Here is a 13,660-nt window from a genome sequence, read left to right as displayed (position 1 = left end):
AATAGTGAAGAAAAGGCAAAAGCTTACAGCACCTGGTATTCCCAGGCGGTCTCCCATCCAAGTACTAAGCAGGCCCGACGCTGCTTAGCTTCCGAGATCAGACGAGATCGGGCGCTCTCAGCGCGGTATGGCCGTAAGCGAGGGCAGCTCCAAAAAGTGGGCTATTTAAAGATCAGCCTCCGTAAAAGCCAGCATATTATATAAATAGTGAAGAAAAGGCAAAAGCTTACAGCACCTGGTAATCCCAGGCGGTCTCCCATCCAAGTGTAACAATCGGCCTTATCAGCCGAGTTACAAGACTAAAATGGGGTCAGATTTAACTGTGAGAGATGACTAGTGGTTAAAAGAATGAGACATAAAAGAAGATTGGTTTAAATAGATTTGGTTTATTTACAAGGTTCACATAAAAGACTTTAAAACAACACGATAAAACGAGGTAAACGCTGTTAAAAGAATACAGTTCATTTGTCCATACCCTAAAAACAGTCCAAGAATCCCAGTGTGTTGATAAGTCCAATGTGAGTGTCCACCGGTGTATATACAATCCACAGAAAGTGTAATCCAAAGTTTGCAGGTGGTGAATGGAAAGGTGAGCTCTAAAATTAGCAACTCCTCAATCCAACAGTTTGGTGACTGTCCTTTGTTTGTCATGCTGCTCTCTTATACAGTTGTACTTCCTGCTTCCTGTCATGTGTCTAGTCACATGGCAGGCCAACCATCCATTTTTTAAAGACGCACACTCACTTAAAATGTTAAGAGTAATAAAATGGCCTAAAAAACATGTAAAACACTTAAAACTCTATAATACATTTAAATGATTGTAATAAATAGAGCGGTAAAACACGTCTTTCTAAAAGCCAGCATATTATATAAATAGTGAAGAAAAGGCAAAAGCTTACAGCACCTGGTATTCCCAGGCGGTCTCCCATCCAAGTACTAAGCAGGCCCGACGCTGCTTAGCTTCCGAGATCAGACGAGATCGGGCGCTCTCAGCGCGGTATGGCCGTAAGCGAGGGCTGCTCCAAAAAGTGGGCTATTTAAAGATCAGCCTCCGTAAAAGCCAGCATATTATATAAATAGTGAAGAAAAGGCAAAAGCTTACAGCACCTGGTAATCCCAGGCGGTCTCCCATCCAAGTGTAACAATCGGCCTTATCAGCCGAGTTACAAGACTAAAATGGGGTCAGATTTAACTGTGAGAGATGACTAGTGGTTAAAAGAATGAGACATAAAAGAAGATTGGTTTAAATAGATTTGGTTTATTTACAAGGTTCACATAAAAGACTTTAAAACAACACGATAAAACGAGGTAAACGCTGTTAAAAGAATACAGTTCATTTGTCCATACCCTAAAAACAGTCCAAGAATCCCAGTGTGTTGATAAGTCCAATGTGAGTGTCCACCGGTGTATATACAATCCACAGAAAGTGTAATCCAAAGTTTGCAGGTGGTGAATGGAAAGGTGAGCTCTAAAATTAGCAACTCCTCAATCCAACAGTTTGGTGACTGTCCTTTGTTTGTCATGCTGCTCTCTTATACAGTTGTACTTCCTGCTTCCTGTCATGTGTCTAGTCACATGGCAGGCCAACCATCCATTTTTTAAAGACGCACACTCACTTAAAATGTTAAGAGTAATAAAATGGCCTAAAAAACATGTAAAACACTTAAAACTCTATAATACATTTAAATGATTGTAATAAATAGAGCGGTAAAACACGTCTTTCTAAAAGCCAGCATATTATATAAATAGTGAAGAAAAGGCAAAAGCTTACAGCACCTGGTATTCCCAGGCGGTCTCCCATCCAAGTACTAAGCAGGCCCGACGCTGCTTAGCTTCCGAGATCAGACGAGATCGGGCGCTCTCAGCGCGGTATGGCCGTAAGCGAGGGCTGCTCCAAAAAGTGGGCTATTTAAAGATCAGCCTCTGTAAAAGCCAGCATATTATATAAATAGTGAAGAAAAGGCAAAAGCTTACAGCACCTGGTAATCCCAGGCGGTCTCCCATCCAAGTGTAACAATCGGCCTTATCAGCCGAGTTACAAGACTAAAATGGGGTCAGATTTAACTGTGAGAGATGACTAGTGGTTAAAAGAATGAGACATAAAAGAAGATTGGTTTAAATAGATTTGGTTTATTTACAAGGTTCACATAAAAGACTTTAAAACAACACGATAAAACGAGGTAAACGCTGTTAAAAGAATACAGTTCATTTGTCCATACCCTAAAAACAGTCCAAGAATCCCAGTGTGTTGATAAGTCCAATGTGAGTGTCCACCGGTGTATATACAATCCACAGAAAGTGTAATCCAAGGTTTGCAGGTGGTGAATGGAAAGGTGAGCTCTAAAATTAGCAACTCCTCAATCCAACAGTTTGGTGACTGTCCTTTGTTTGTCATGCTGCTCTCTTATACAGTTGTACTTCCTGCTTCCTGTCATGTGTCTAGTCACATGGCAGGCCAACCATCCATTTTTTAAAGACACACACTCACTTAAAATGTTAAGAGTAATAAAATGGCCTAAAAAACATGTAAAACACTTAAAACTCTATAATACATTTAAATGATTGTAATAAATAGAGCGGTAAAACACGTCTTTCTAAAAGCCAGCATATTATATAAATAGTGAAGAAAAGGCAAAAGCTTACAGCACCTGGTATTCCCAGGCGGTCTCCCATCCAAGTACTAAGCAGGCCCGACGCTGCTTAGCTTCCGAGATCAGACGAGATCGGGCGCTCTCAGCGCGGTATGGCCGTAAGCGAGGGCTGCTCCAAAAAGTGGGCTATTTAAAGATCAGCCTCCGTAAAAGCCAGCATATTATATAAATAGTGAAGAAAAGGCAAAAGCTTACAGCACCTGGTAATCCCAGGCGGTCTCCCATCCAAGTGTAACAATCGGCCTTATCAGCCGAGTTACAAGACTAAAATGGGGTCAGATTTAACTGTGAGAGATGACTAGTGGTTAAAAGAATGAGACATAAAAGAAGATTGGTTTAAATAGATTTGGTTTATTTACAAGGTTCACATAAAAGACTTTAAAACAACACGATAAAACGAGGTAAACGCTGTTAAAAGAATACAGTTCATTTGTCCATACCCTAAAAACAGTCCAAGAATCCCAGTGTGTTGATAAGTCCAATGTGAGTGTCCACCGGTGTATATACAATCCACAGAAAGTGTAATCCAAAGTTTGCAGGTGGTGAATGGAAAGGTGAGCTCTAAAATTAGCAACTCCTCAATCCAACAGTTTGGTGACTGTCCTTTGTTTGTCATGCTGCTCTCTTATACAGTTGTACTTCCTGCTTCCTGTCATGTGTCTAGTCACATGGCAGGCCAACCATCCATTTTTTAAAGACGCACACTCACTTAAAATGTTAAGAGTAATAAAATGGCCTAAAAAACATGTAAAACACTTAAAACTCTATAATACATTTAAATGATTGTAATAAATAGAGCGGTAAAACACGTCTTTCTAAAAGCCAGCATATTATATAAATAGTGAAGAAAAGGCAAAAGCTTACAGCACCTGGTATTCCCAGGCGGTCTCCCATCCAAGTACTAAGCAGGCCCGACGCTGCTTAGCTTCCGAGATCAGACGAGATCGGGCGCTCTCAGCGCGGTATGGCCGTAAGCGAGGGCTGCTCCAAAAAGTGGGCTATTTAAAGATCAGCCTCCGTAAAAGCCAGCATATTATATAAATAGTGAAGAAAAGGCAAAAGCTTACAGCACCTGGTAATCCCAGGCGGTCTCCCATCCAAGTGTAACAATCGGCCTTATCAGCCGAGTTACAAGACTAAAATGGGGTCAGATTTAACTGTGAGAGATGACTAGTGGTTAAAAGAATGAGACATAAAAGAAGATTGGTTTAAATAGATTTGGTTTATTTACAAGGTTCACATAAAAGACTTTAAAACAACACGATAAAACGAGGTAAACGCTGTTAAAAGAATACAGTTCATTTGTCCATACCCTAAAAACAGTCCAAGAATCCCAGTGTGTTGATAAGTCCAATGTGAGTGTCCACCGGTGTATATACAATCCACAGAAAGTGTAATCCAAAGTTTGCAGGTGGTGAATGGAAAGGTGAGCTCTAAAATTAGCAACTCCTCAATCCAACAGTTTGGTGACTGTCCTTTGTTTGTCATGCTGCTCTCTTATACAGTTGTACTTCCTGCTTCCTGTCATGTGTCTAGTCACATGGCAGGCCAACCATCCATTTTTTAAAGACGCACACTCACTTAAAATGTTAAGAGTAATAAAATGGCCTAAAAAACATGTAAAACACTTAAAACTCTATAATACATTTAAATGATTGTAATAAATAGAGCGGTAAAACACGTCTTTCTAAAAGCCAGCATATTATATAAATAGTGAAGAAAAGGCAAAAGCTTACAGCACCTGGTATTCCCAGGCGGTCTCCCATCCAAGTACTAAGCAGGCCCGACGATGCTTAGCTTCCGAGATCAGACGAGATCGGGCGCTCTCAGCGCGGTATGGCCGTAAGCGAGGGCTGCTCCAAAAAGTGGGCTATTTAAAGATCAGCCTCCGTAAAAGCCAGCATATTATATAAATAGTGAAGAAAAGGCAAAAGCTTACAGCACCTGGTAATCCCAGGCGGTCTCCCATCCAAGTGTAACAATCGGCCTTATCAGCCGAGTTACAAGACTAAAATGGGGTCAGATTTAACTGTGAGAGATGACTAGTGGTTAAAAGAATGAGACATAAAAGAAGATTGGTTTAAATAGATTTGGTTTATTTACAAGGTTCACATAAAAGACTTTAAAACAACACGATAAAACGAGGTAAACGCTGTTAAAAGAATACAGTTCATTTGTCCATACCCTAAAAACAGTCCAAGAATCCCAGTGTGTTGATAAGTCCAATGTGAGTGTCCACCGGTGTATATACAATCCACAGAAAGTGTAATCCAAAGTTTGCAGGTGGTGAATGGAAAGGTGAGCTCTAAAATTAGCAACTCCTCAATCCAACAGTTTGGTGACTGTCCTTTGTTTGTCATGCTGCTCTCTTATACAGTTGTACTTCCTGCTTCCTGTCATGTGTCTAGTCACATGGCAGGCCAACCATCCATTTTTTAAAGACACACACTCACTTAAAATGTTAAGAGTAATAAAATGGCCTAAAAAACATGTAAAACACTTAAAACTCTATAATACATTTAAATGATTGTAATAAATAGAGCGGTAAAACACGTCTTTCTAAAAGCCAGCATATTATATAAATAGTGAAGAAAAGGCAAAAGCTTACAGCACCTGGTATTCCCAGGCGGTCTCCCATCCAAGTACTAAGCAGGCCCGACGCTGCTTAGCTTCCGAGATCAGACGAGATCGGGCGCTCTCAGCGCGGTATGGCCGTAAGCGAGGGCTGCTCCAAAAAGTGGGCTATTTAAAGATCAGCCTCCGTAAAAGCCAGCATATTATATAAATAGTGAAGAAAAGGCAAAAGCTTACAGCACCTGGTATTCCCAGGCGGTCTCCCATCCAAGTACTAAGCAGGCCCGACGCTGCTTAGCTTCCGAGATCAGACGAGATCGGGCGCTCTCAGCGCGGTATGGCCGTAAGCGAGGGCTGCTCCAAAAAGTGGGCTATTTAAAGATCAGCCTCCGTAAAAGCCAGCATATTATATAAATAGTGAAGAAAAGGCAAAAGCTTACAGCACCTGGTAATCCCAGGCGGTCTCCCATCCAAGTGTAACAATCGGCCTTATCAGCCGAGTTACAAGACTAAAATGGGGTCAGATTTAACTGTGAGAGATGACTAGTGGTTAAAAGAATGAGACATAAAAGAAGATTGGTTTAAATAGATTTGGTTTATTTACAAGGTTCACATAAAAGACTTTAAAACAACACGATAAAACGAGGTAAACGCTGTTAAAAGAATACAGTTCATTTGTCCATACCCTAAAAACAGTCCAAGAATCCCAGTGTGTTGATAAGTCCAATGTGAGTGTCCACCGGTGTATATACAATCCACAGAAAGTGTAATCCAAAGTTTGCAGGTGGTGAATGGAAAGGTGAGCTCTAAAATTAGCAACTCCTCAATCCAACAGTTTGGTGACTGTCCTTTGTTTGTCATGCTGCTCTCTTATACAGTTGTACTTCCTGCTTCCTGTCATGTGTCTAGTCACATGGCAGGCCAACCATCCATTTTTTAAAGACGCACACTCACTTAAAATGTTAAGAGTAATAAAATGGCCTAAAAAACATGTAAAACACTTAAAACTCTATAATACATTTAAATGATTGTAATAAATAGAGCGGTAAAACACGTCTTTCTAAAAGCCAGCATATTATATAAATAGTGAAGAAAAGGCAAAAGCTTACAGCACCTGGTATTCCCAGGCGGTCTCCCATCCAAGTACTAAGCAGGCCCGACGATGCTTAGCTTCCGAGATCAGACGAGATCGGGCGCTCTCAGCGCGGTATGGCCGTAAGCGAGGGCTGCTCCAAAAAGTGGGCTATTTAAAGATCAGCCTCCGTAAAAGCCAGCATATTATATAAATAGTGAAGAAAAGGCAAAAGCTTACAGCACCTGGTAATCCCAGGCGGTCTCCCATCCAAGTGTAACAATCGGCCTTATCAGCCGAGTTACAAGACTAAAATGGGGTCAGATTTAACTGTGAGAGATGACTAGTGGTTAAAAGAATGAGACATAAAAGAAGATTGGTTTAAATAGATTTGGTTTATTTACAAGGTTCACATAAAAGACTTTAAAACAACACGATAAAACGAGGTAAACGCTGTTAAAAGAATACAGTTCATTTGTCCATACCCTAAAAACAGTCCAAGAATCCCAGTGTGTTGATAAGTCCAATGTGAGTGTCCACCGGTGTATATACAATCCACAGAAAGTGTAATCCAAAGTTTGCAGGTGGTGAATGGAAAGGTGAGCTCTAAAATTAGCAACTCCTCAATCCAACAGTTTGGTGACTGTCCTTTGTTTGTCATGCTGCTCTCTTATACAGTTGTACTTCCTGCTTCCTGTCATGTGTCTAGTCACATGGCAGGCCAACCATCCATTTTTTAAAGACACACACTCACTTAAAATGTTAAGAGTAATAAAATGGCCTAAAAAACATGTAAAACACTTAAAACTCTATAATACATTTAAATGATTGTAATAAATAGAGCGGTAAAACACGTCTTTCTAAAAGCCAGCATATTATATAAATAGTGAAGAAAAGGCAAAAGCTTACAGCACCTGGTATTCCCAGGCGGTCTCCCATCCAAGTACTAAGCAGGCCCGACGCTGCTTAGCTTCCGAGATCAGACGAGATCGGGCGCTCTCAGCGCGGTATGGCCGTAAGCGAGGGCTGCTCCAAAAAGTGGGCTATTTAAAGATCAGCCTCCGTAAAAGCCAGCATATTATATAAATAGTGAAGAAAAGGCAAAAGCTTACAGCACCTGGTAATCCCAGGCGGTCTCCCATCCAAGTGTAACAATCGGCCTTATCAGCCGAGTTACAAGACTAAAATGGGGTCAGATTTAACTGTGAGAGATGACTAGTGGTTAAAAGAATGAGACATAAAAGAAGATTGGTTTAAATAGATTTGGTTTATTTACAAGGTTCACATAAAAGACTTTAAAACAACACGATAAAACGAGGTAAACGCTGTTAAAAGAATACAGTTCATTTGTCCATACCCTAAAAACAGTCCAAGAATCCCAGTGTGTTGATAAGTCCAATGTGAGTGTCCACCGGTGTATATACAATCCACAGAAAGTGTAATCCAAAGTTTGCAGGTGGTGAATGGAAAGGTGAGCTCTAAAATTAGCAACTCCTCAATCCAACAGTTTGGTGACTGTCCTTTGTTTGTCATGCTGCTCTCTTATACAGTTGTACTTCCTGCTTCCTGTCATGTGTCTAGTCACATGGCAGGCCAACCATCCATTTTTTAAAGACGCACACTCACTTAAAATGTTAAGAGTAATAAAATGGCCTAAAAAACATGTAAAACACTTAAAACTCTATAATACATTTAAATGATTGTAATAAATAGAGCGGTAAAACACGTCTTTCTAAAAGCCAGCATATTATATAAATAGTGAAGAAAAGGCAAAAGCTTACAGCACCTGGTATTCCCAGGCGGTCTCCCATCCAAGTACTAAGCAGGCCCGACGATGCTTAGCTTCCGAGATCAGACGAGATCGGGCGCTCTCAGCGCGGTATGGCCGTAAGCGAGGGCTGCTCCAAAAAGTGGGCTATTTAAAGATCAGCCTCCGTAAAAGCCAGCATATTATATAAATAGTGAAGAAAAGGCAAAAGCTTACAGCACCTGGTATTCCCAGGCGGTCTCCCATCCAAGTACTAAGCAGGCCCGACGCTGCTTAGCTTCCGAGATCAGACGAGATCGGGCGCTCTCAGCGCGGTATGGCCGTAAGCGAGGGCTGCTCCAAAAAGTGGGCTATTTAAAGATCAGCCTCCGTAAAAGCCAGCATATTATATAAATAGTGAAGAAAAGGCAAAAGCTTACAGCACCTGGTAATCCCAGGCGGTCTCCCATCCAAGTGTAACAATCGGCCTTATCAGCCGAGTTACAAGACTAAAATGGGGTCAGATTTAACTGTGAGAGATGACTAGTGGTTAAAAGAATGAGACATAAAAGAAGATTGGTTTAAATAGATTTGGTTTATTTACAAGGTTCACATAAAAGACTTTAAAACAACACGATAAAACGAGGTAAACGCTGTTAAAAGAATACAGTTCATTTGTCCATACCCTAAAAACAGTCCAAGAATCCCAGTGTGTTGATAAGTCCAATGTGAGTGTCCACCGGTGTATATACAATCCACAGAAAGTGTAATCCAAAGTTTGCAGGTGGTGAATGGAAAGGTGAGCTCTAAAATTAGCAACTCCTCAATCCAACAGTTTGGTGACTGTCCTTTGTTTGTCATGCTGCTCTCTTATACAGTTGTACTTCCTGCTTCCTGTCATGTGTCTAGTCACATGGCAGGCCAACCATCCATTTTTTAAAGACGCACACTCACTTAAAATGTTAAGAGTAATAAAATGGCCTAAAAAACATGTAAAACACTTAAAACTCTATAATACATTTAAATGATTGTAATAAATAGAGCGGTAAAACACGTCTTTCTAAAAGCCAGCATATTATATAAATAGTGAAGAAAAGGCAAAAGCTTACAGCACCTGGTATTCCCAGGCGGTCTCCCATCCAAGTACTAAGCAGGCCCGACGATGCTTAGCTTCCGAGATCAGACGAGATCGGGCGCTCTCAGCGCGGTATGGCCGTAAGCGAGGGCTGCTCCAAAAAGTGGGCTATTTAAAGATCAGCCTCCGTAAAAGCCAGCATATTATATAAATAGTGAAGAAAAGGCAAAAGCTTACAGCACCTGGTAATCCCAGGCGGTCTCCCATCCAAGTGTAACAATCGGCCTTATCAGCCGAGTTACAAGACTAAAATGGGGTCAGATTTAACTGTGAGAGATGACTAGTGGTTAAAAGAATGAGACATAAAAGAAGATTGGTTTAAATAGATTTGGTTTATTTACAAGGTTCACATAAAAGACTTTAAAACAACACGATAAAACGAGGTAAACGCTGTTAAAAGAATACAGTTCATTTGTCCATACCCTAAAAACAGTCCAAGAATCCCAGTGTGTTGATAAGTCCAATGTGAGTGTCCACCGGTGTATATACAATCCACAGAAAGTGTAATCCAAAGTTTGCAGGTGGTGAATGGAAAGGTGAGCTCTAAAATTAGCAACTCCTCAATCCAACAGTTTGGTGACTGTCCTTTGTTTGTCATGCTGCTCTCTTATACAGTTGTACTTCCTGCTTCCTGTCATGTGTCTAGTCACATGGCAGGCCAACCATCCATTTTTTAAAGACACACACTCACTTAAAATGTTAAGAGTAATAAAATGGCCTAAAAAACATGTAAAACACTTAAAACTCTATAATACATTTAAATGATTGTAATAAATAGAGCGGTAAAACACGTCTTTCTAAAAGCCAGCATATTATATAAATAGTGAAGAAAAGGCAAAAGCTTACAGCACCTGGTATTCCCAGGCGGTCTCCCATCCAAGTACTAAGCAGGCCCGACGCTGCTTAGCTTCCGAGATCAGACGAGATCGGGCGCTCTCAGCGCGGTATGGCCGTAAGCGAGGGCTGCTCCAAAAAGTGGGCTATTTAAAGATCAGCCTCCGTAAAAGCCAGCATATTATATAAATAGTGAAGAAAAGGCAAAAGCTTACAGCACCTGGTATTCCCAGGCGGTCTCCCATCCAAGTACTAAGCAGGCCCGACGCTGCTTAGCTTCCGAGATCAGACGAGATCGGGCGCTCTCAGCGCGGTATGGCCGTAAGCGAGGGCTGCTCCAAAAAGTGGGCTATTTAAAGATCAGCCTCCGTAAAAGCCAGCATATTATATAAATAGTGAAGAAAAGGCAAAAGCTTACAGCACCTGGTAATCCCAGGCGGTCTCCCATCCAAGTGTAACAATCGGCCTTATCAGCCGAGTTACAAGACTAAAATGGGGTCAGATTTAACTGTGAGAGATGACTAGTGGTTAAAAGAATGAGACATAAAAGAAGATTGGTTTAAATAGATTTGGTTTATTTACAAGGTTCACATAAAAGACTTTAAAACAACACGATAAAACGAGGTAAACGCTGTTAAAAGAATACAGTTCATTTGTCCATACCCTAAAAACAGTCCAAGAATCCCAGTGTGTTGATAAGTCCAATGTGAGTGTCCACCGGTGTATATACAATCCACAGAAAGTGTAATCCAAAGTTTGCAGGTGGTGAATGGAAAGGTGAGCTCTAAAATTAGCAACTCCTCAATCCAACAGTTTGGTGACTGTCCTTTGTTTGTCATGCTGCTCTCTTATACAGTTGTACTTCCTGCTTCCTGTCATGTGTCTAGTCACATGGCAGGCCAACCATCCATTTTTTAAAGACGCACACTCACTTAAAATGTTAAGAGTAATAAAATGGCCTAAAAAACATGTAAAACACTTAAAACTCTATAATACATTTAAATGATTGTAATAAATAGAGCGGTAAAACACGTCTTTCTAAAAGCCAGCATATTATATAAATAGTGAAGAAAAGGCAAAAGCTTACAGCACCTGGTATTCCCAGGGGGTCTCCCATCCAAGTACTAAGCAGGCCCGACGCTGCTTAGCTTCCGAGATCAGACGAGATCGGGCGCTCTCAGCGCGGTATGGCCGTAAGCGAGGGCTGCTCCAAAAAGTGGGCTATTTAAAGATCAGCCTCCGTAAAAGCCAGCATATTATATAAATAGTGAAGAAAAGGCAAAAGCTTACAGCACCTGGTATTCCCAGGCGGTCTCCCATCCAAGTACTAAGCAGGCCCGACGCTGCTTAGCTTCCGAGATCAGACGAGATCGGGCGCTCTCAGCGCGGTATGGCCGTAAGCGAGGGCTGCTCCAAAAAGTGGGCTATTTAAAGATCAGCCTCCGTAAAAGCCAGCATATTATATAAATAGTGAAGAAAAGGCAAAAGCTTACAGCACCTGGTATTCCCAGGCGGTCTCCCATCCAAGTGTAACAATCGGCCTTATCAGCCGAGTTACAAGACTAAAATGGGATCAGATTTAACTGTGAGAGATGACTAGTGGTTAAAAGAATGAGACATAAAAGAAGATTGGTTTAAATAGATTTGGTTTATTTACAAGGTTCACATAAAAGACTTTAAAACAACACGATAAAACGAGGTAAACGCTGTTAAAAGAATACAGTTCATTTGTCCATACCCTAAAAACAGTCCAAGAATCCCAGTGTGTTGATAAGTCCAATGTGAGTGTCCACCGGTGTATATACAATCCACAGAAAGTGTAATCCAAAGTTTGCAGGTGGTGAATGGAAAGGTGAGCTCTAAAATTAGCAACTCCTCAATCCAACAGTTTGGTGACTGTCCTTTGTTTGTCATGCTGCTCTCTTATACAGTTGTACTTCCTGCTTCCTGTCATGTGTCTAGTCACATGGCAGGCCAACCATCCATTTTTTAAAGACACACACTCACTTAAAATGTTAAGAGTAATAAAATGGCCTAAAAAACATGTAAAACACTTAAAACTCTATAATACATTTAAATGATTGTAATAAATAGAGCGGTAAAACACGTCTTTCTAAAAGCCAGCATATTATATAAATAGTGAAGAAAAGGCAAAAGCTTACAGCACCTGGTATTCCCAGGCGGTCTCCCATCCAAGTACTAAGCAGGCCCGACACTGCTTAGCTTCCGAGATCAGACGAGATCGGGCGCTCTCAGCGCGGTATGGCCGTAAGCGAGGGCTGCTCCAAAAAGTGGGCTATTTAAAGATCAGCCTCCGTAAAAGCCAGCATATTATATAAATAGTGAAGAAAAGGCAAAAGCTTACAGCACCTGGTAATCCCAGGCGGTCTCCCATCCAAGTGTAACAATCGGCCTTATCAGCCGAGTTACAAGACTAAAATGGGGTCAGATTTAACTGTGAGAGATGACTAGTGGTTAAAAGAATGAGACATAAAAGAAGATTGGTTTAAATAGATTTGGTTTATTTACAAGGTTCACATAAAAGACTTTAAAACAACACGATAAAACGAGGTAAACGCTGTTAAAAGAATACAGTTCATTTGTCCATACCCTAAAAACAGTCCAAGAATCCCAGTGTGTTGATAAGTCCAATGTGAGTGTCCACCGGTGTATATACAATCCACAGAAAGTGTAATCCAAAGTTTGCAGGTGGTGAATGGAAAGGTGAGCTCTAAAATTAGCAACTCCTCAATCCAACAGTTTGGTGACTGTCCTTTGTTTGTCATGCTGCTCTCTTATACAGTTGTACTTCCTGCTTCCTGTCATGTGTCTAGTCACATGGCAGGCCAACCATCCATTTTTTAAAGACGCACACTCACTTAAAATGTTAAGAGTAATAAAATGGCCTAAAAAACATGTAAAACACTTAAAACTCTATAATACATTTAAATGATTGTAATAAATAGAGCGGTAAAACACGTCTTTCTAAAAGCCAGCATATTATATAAATAGTGAAGAAAAGGCAAAAGCTTACAGCACCTGGTATTCCCAGGCGGTCTCCCATCCAAGTACTAAGCAGGCCCGACGATGCTTAGCTTCCGAGATCAGACGAGATCGGGCGCTCTCAGCGCGGTATGGCCGTAAGCGAGGGCTGCTCCAAAAAGTGGGCTATTTAAAGATCAGCCTCCGTAAAAGCCAGCATATTATATAAATAGTGAAGAAAAGGCAAAAGCTTACAGCACCTGGTAATCCCAGGCGGTCTCCCATCCAAGTGTAACAATCGGCCTTATCAGCCGAGTTACAAGACTAAAATGGGGTCAGATTTAACTGTGAGAGATGACTAGTGGTTAAAAGAATGAGACATAAAAGAAGATTGGTTTAAATAGATTTGGTTTATTTACAAGGTTCACATAAAAGACTTTAAAACAACACGATAAAACGAGGTAAACGCTGTTAAAAGAATACAGTTCATTTGTCCATACCCTAAAAACAGTCCAAGAATCCCAGTGTGTTGATAAGTCCAATGTGAGTGTCCACCGGTGTATATACAATCCACAGAAAGTGTAATCCAAAGTTTGCAGGTGGTGAATGGAAAGGTGAGCTCTAAAATTAGCAACTCCTCAATCCAACAGTTTGGTGACTGTCCT

The 13,660-nt window shown here is 40.9% G+C and overlaps 19 non-coding genes and 1 pseudogene across 19 annotated transcripts; all 20 read right to left on the bottom strand.

Moving 5' to 3' along the window:
- Nucleotides 1–13,660, bottom strand: part of LOC141318658 (uncharacterized) — a 530,387-nt pseudogene that overhangs the window by 277,059 nt on the left and 239,668 nt on the right.
- On the bottom strand, nucleotides 21–139 carry LOC141298575 (5S ribosomal RNA). The gene has a single exon (XR_012341608.1). It is a non-coding gene; the product is annotated as a 5S ribosomal RNA (ribosomal RNA).
- Nucleotides 893–1,011, bottom strand: LOC141298564 (5S ribosomal RNA). The gene has a single exon (XR_012341607.1). It is a non-coding gene; the product is annotated as a 5S ribosomal RNA (ribosomal RNA).
- LOC141298553 (5S ribosomal RNA) lies at nucleotides 1,765–1,883 on the bottom strand. Its single transcript, XR_012341606.1, has one exon. It is a non-coding gene; the product is annotated as a 5S ribosomal RNA (ribosomal RNA).
- Nucleotides 2,637–2,755, bottom strand: LOC141298542 (5S ribosomal RNA). The gene has a single exon (XR_012341605.1). It is a non-coding gene; the product is annotated as a 5S ribosomal RNA (ribosomal RNA).
- Nucleotides 3,509–3,627, bottom strand: LOC141298531 (5S ribosomal RNA). Its single transcript, XR_012341604.1, has one exon. It is a non-coding gene; the product is annotated as a 5S ribosomal RNA (ribosomal RNA).
- LOC141318203 (5S ribosomal RNA) lies at nucleotides 4,381–4,499 on the bottom strand. The gene has a single exon (XR_012352533.1). It is a non-coding gene; the product is annotated as a 5S ribosomal RNA (ribosomal RNA).
- Nucleotides 5,253–5,371, bottom strand: LOC141298509 (5S ribosomal RNA). Its single transcript, XR_012341602.1, has one exon. It is a non-coding gene; the product is annotated as a 5S ribosomal RNA (ribosomal RNA).
- On the bottom strand, nucleotides 5,456–5,574 carry LOC141298497 (5S ribosomal RNA). Its single transcript, XR_012341601.1, has one exon. It is a non-coding gene; the product is annotated as a 5S ribosomal RNA (ribosomal RNA).
- Nucleotides 6,328–6,446, bottom strand: LOC141318202 (5S ribosomal RNA). The gene has a single exon (XR_012352532.1). It is a non-coding gene; the product is annotated as a 5S ribosomal RNA (ribosomal RNA).
- Nucleotides 7,200–7,318, bottom strand: LOC141298486 (5S ribosomal RNA). Its single transcript, XR_012341600.1, has one exon. It is a non-coding gene; the product is annotated as a 5S ribosomal RNA (ribosomal RNA).
- LOC141318201 (5S ribosomal RNA) lies at nucleotides 8,072–8,190 on the bottom strand. Its single transcript, XR_012352531.1, has one exon. It is a non-coding gene; the product is annotated as a 5S ribosomal RNA (ribosomal RNA).
- LOC141298480 (5S ribosomal RNA) lies at nucleotides 8,275–8,393 on the bottom strand. Its single transcript, XR_012341596.1, has one exon. It is a non-coding gene; the product is annotated as a 5S ribosomal RNA (ribosomal RNA).
- On the bottom strand, nucleotides 9,147–9,265 carry LOC141318200 (5S ribosomal RNA). Its single transcript, XR_012352530.1, has one exon. It is a non-coding gene; the product is annotated as a 5S ribosomal RNA (ribosomal RNA).
- LOC141298472 (5S ribosomal RNA) lies at nucleotides 10,019–10,137 on the bottom strand. Its single transcript, XR_012341593.1, has one exon. It is a non-coding gene; the product is annotated as a 5S ribosomal RNA (ribosomal RNA).
- On the bottom strand, nucleotides 10,222–10,340 carry LOC141298465 (5S ribosomal RNA). Its single transcript, XR_012341592.1, has one exon. It is a non-coding gene; the product is annotated as a 5S ribosomal RNA (ribosomal RNA).
- LOC141308293 (5S ribosomal RNA) lies at nucleotides 11,094–11,212 on the bottom strand. Its single transcript, XR_012347200.1, has one exon. It is a non-coding gene; the product is annotated as a 5S ribosomal RNA (ribosomal RNA).
- LOC141298457 (5S ribosomal RNA) lies at nucleotides 11,297–11,415 on the bottom strand. Its single transcript, XR_012341591.1, has one exon. It is a non-coding gene; the product is annotated as a 5S ribosomal RNA (ribosomal RNA).
- Nucleotides 12,169–12,287, bottom strand: LOC141316544 (5S ribosomal RNA). Its single transcript, XR_012351428.1, has one exon. It is a non-coding gene; the product is annotated as a 5S ribosomal RNA (ribosomal RNA).
- LOC141318199 (5S ribosomal RNA) lies at nucleotides 13,041–13,159 on the bottom strand. Its single transcript, XR_012352529.1, has one exon. It is a non-coding gene; the product is annotated as a 5S ribosomal RNA (ribosomal RNA).

This window comes from Garra rufa, chromosome 1 (genome assembly GCF_049309525.1).
Source record: "Garra rufa chromosome 1, GarRuf1.0, whole genome shotgun sequence".
NCBI lineage: Eukaryota > Metazoa > Chordata > Actinopteri > Cypriniformes > Cyprinidae > Garra > Garra rufa.
This window is presented reverse-complemented; position numbering and strand designations above follow the sequence as displayed.